This window comes from Penaeus monodon, chromosome 40 (assembly GCF_015228065.2).
Source record: "Penaeus monodon isolate SGIC_2016 chromosome 40, NSTDA_Pmon_1, whole genome shotgun sequence".
Classification (NCBI taxonomy): domain Eukaryota; kingdom Metazoa; phylum Arthropoda; class Malacostraca; order Decapoda; family Penaeidae; genus Penaeus; species Penaeus monodon.
The window spans coordinates 12,680,377-12,682,876 of record NC_051425.1 but is presented as its reverse complement, the minus strand read 5'-3'; the positions used below and the strand labels follow the sequence as shown (position 1 = coordinate 12,682,876).

The window sequence follows — 2,500 nt, the reverse complement described above, 5'->3', positions numbered from 1 at the left end:
GTATCCCTTTTATCTTCGCTCTCAGTTATCTATCATTTTTCAATCTTTAGTTTTATGTAATGATTCTTTTCAGTAATTATGTTTAATTAATTGTTATTGTCTATTAATTATTAATTATCAGTAATTATGTTTATTTGTCTTTGAATTAACCTTATTTTTCATTTTTTACAATTAGTTTTATTGAGCCGTCCGTCGTAGAAAATTCCTTAAGTTGCCGCTTTGCTTTTTTTTTTTTTTTTTTTTGGGGGGGGGGGTGCTTTTTGATTTTTTTTTTTTTTTTTTTTTTTTGATATGTACATTTGAATTTTTTTTTTTTTTTTTTGGGTGTATTTTTGAATTTTTTTTGTGTGTTTGGGGGTGTGGTGTGTTGGGGTGTGTGTGTGTGGGTTTGGGGTTTTGTGTGTTTTATTTCCCTTTACGCATATAGGGAAAAAAAGGGAAAGGGGTTTTGCTTGTTGACCCCCTTTGGTAATTTCCCGTAAAAATTTTGGCGAGGAAAATCCCAAAGCACTTGATTTGTTTTCTTTTTTTTTTTTTTTTTTCTTTTTTTCCTCTTTTTTCTTTTTTTCCCCTTTTTTTCTTTGCTTTACCTTCTACCTTTCTTTTTTTCTTTTTCCCTCCCTTTTTTTTCCTTTTTTCTTTTTCCCTTTTCTTTTTTTTCTTTTTTTTTTTTTCCTTTTTTTTTCCTTTTATTAATTTTTTTTAATTTTAATAGGGCATTTAATAATTAATAAATCCCGTTTTGTCGGGGGTTGGGTCTCAGCAGAAAAAAAACCTCCAACAATTACAAACTGGCATGGGGGTTTAATTGGGGGCGTGTAAAGGGAGGGGCTTTTGTGGGGTTTTTAGAAATATTTAATGGGTTTTGAAAAACAAACCGAAGTCCAGGCATAAAAGGATCGTATAGCCCTGTTTTAAAAAGTATTGTGCAGAGAGGGAAAAAATTTAAAGGAACCCGATTTTAAGGGTAAGTGGATAGAAGGAGGAGGAAAAGGATTTGGGTTTGGTGTGGGGTAGGGGGTTTGTTTTAATTAAATGAGATTTCCGCAGGGAAAAATTTCAAAAGAATATATCGGGAATCAAATAAAAGGTGATTTTTTACAGGTATAACACAACCCCCCAAATATTTTTGCACCCCAGGGGGTTTTTTGTCCTGTTCGCGAAAGGGGTTTTGTTAACATAAAAAAGGATACTGGGAAAGGGGGCCGCATAAAATAATTAAAAGAATTTATCAATTTTAAAATTGAAGTGATATTTAAGGTCAAAAACAAAAAACCCTCCCAAAAGTATATATAAAATTATATATTAGATATATAATTTTTACAATATTTTTATATATATATGTATTAATTTTTATAATATATATATATAAACACCATATTTTCTATATAAAACATTCATTAAAGAATCACTTTTTTGCCCAGGTGGTTTTACAACAAAGGGAATTTAAAGAAAAACAGACCTTAAAGCACTTTAACACGACTTGCGTAAGAATTTTTTTTTCAATTAAGGTTTTTGACTGGTTTTTTCACCAAACGAAAAAAAAATTGAAAGGGTTTGTTATTTTAATGTTTAGATATAAAGACCCAATTTTGCAATTTTTAAAACAAATCTTTTCTCTTTCAATGCCTTTCCCTTTGGGGAATTTAAAAAAGTATATGTATAAAATTAAATATAAATTATAAAATAGATAAAATAGATAGTTTTAAATAAATAGGTGTATATTTTATATATTTTTTATTTTTTGGGATAAAAAAAATTTTGTGTATATATTTTACATAAAAAAAAAAAAAACACCCCCCACAATAAAAACATGGGAGTGCTTTGCGTTTTTTTGTATAAATTTTTAAAATTTTTACAGATAAAAAAATAATCATATTTTGATTAAGACATTTTTCAGACTAATGAACCTTTTTTCCACTAAAATTTTTACTTTTCCCCCTTTTTTAGCACCCTAATTTATCGGGTTCTCTTTTAAAACCATAATTTTAATTCGTTGCCCTTTTCGGAAGATTTCCCCAAATTTTCTTCAAAGTTTAGCAAAAGGTTTTGTAAAGGGGTTGTGGGTTAGGTTGGGGAAAAGAGGTTTTCACATTCGAAATTTTTTATGTATTTCTAAATTTTTTACAAAAAGTATCAAACATCACGTAACTAAAAAAAAAAAAAAAAAAAATTTTTGGAAAGAACCCTTTTAAAAGCAAAAACAAGATTATCTTCATTTTTATAAGAAATGAAGAAGAAATAGGAAAAAAGGGGAATATTTAAAGGGATGAGGTTCAAGAACCTAATGGGCCCTCCTGGGATGGGGGGTCCCCCCCAAAAAGAGTTTGGGGGCCCGGGGAAAGGGCCCCTTTTTTCCTTGCCGAGGGGGAAACCCGCGGCTTGGACTTGGGCTGAAGGCCGCCAGCTGTCCTGAAGCTTCTTCAGCTGTCGTCGATCGGTTCCTTGGCGGCCAGGGGGTTTGTTGTCGAGCCACGTGAGGGGGGAGCGACCTGGGCCC

General features: G+C 31.3%; 1 protein-coding gene across 4 annotated transcripts in view; it reads left to right on the top strand.

Annotated features, from left to right (window-relative positions):
• LOC119597911 (body wall muscle protein HR-29-like) overlaps window positions 1–2,500 on the top strand; it is a 16,860-nt gene that overhangs the window by 5,324 nt on the left and 9,036 nt on the right. The gene's annotated exons all lie outside the window — the stretch shown is intronic.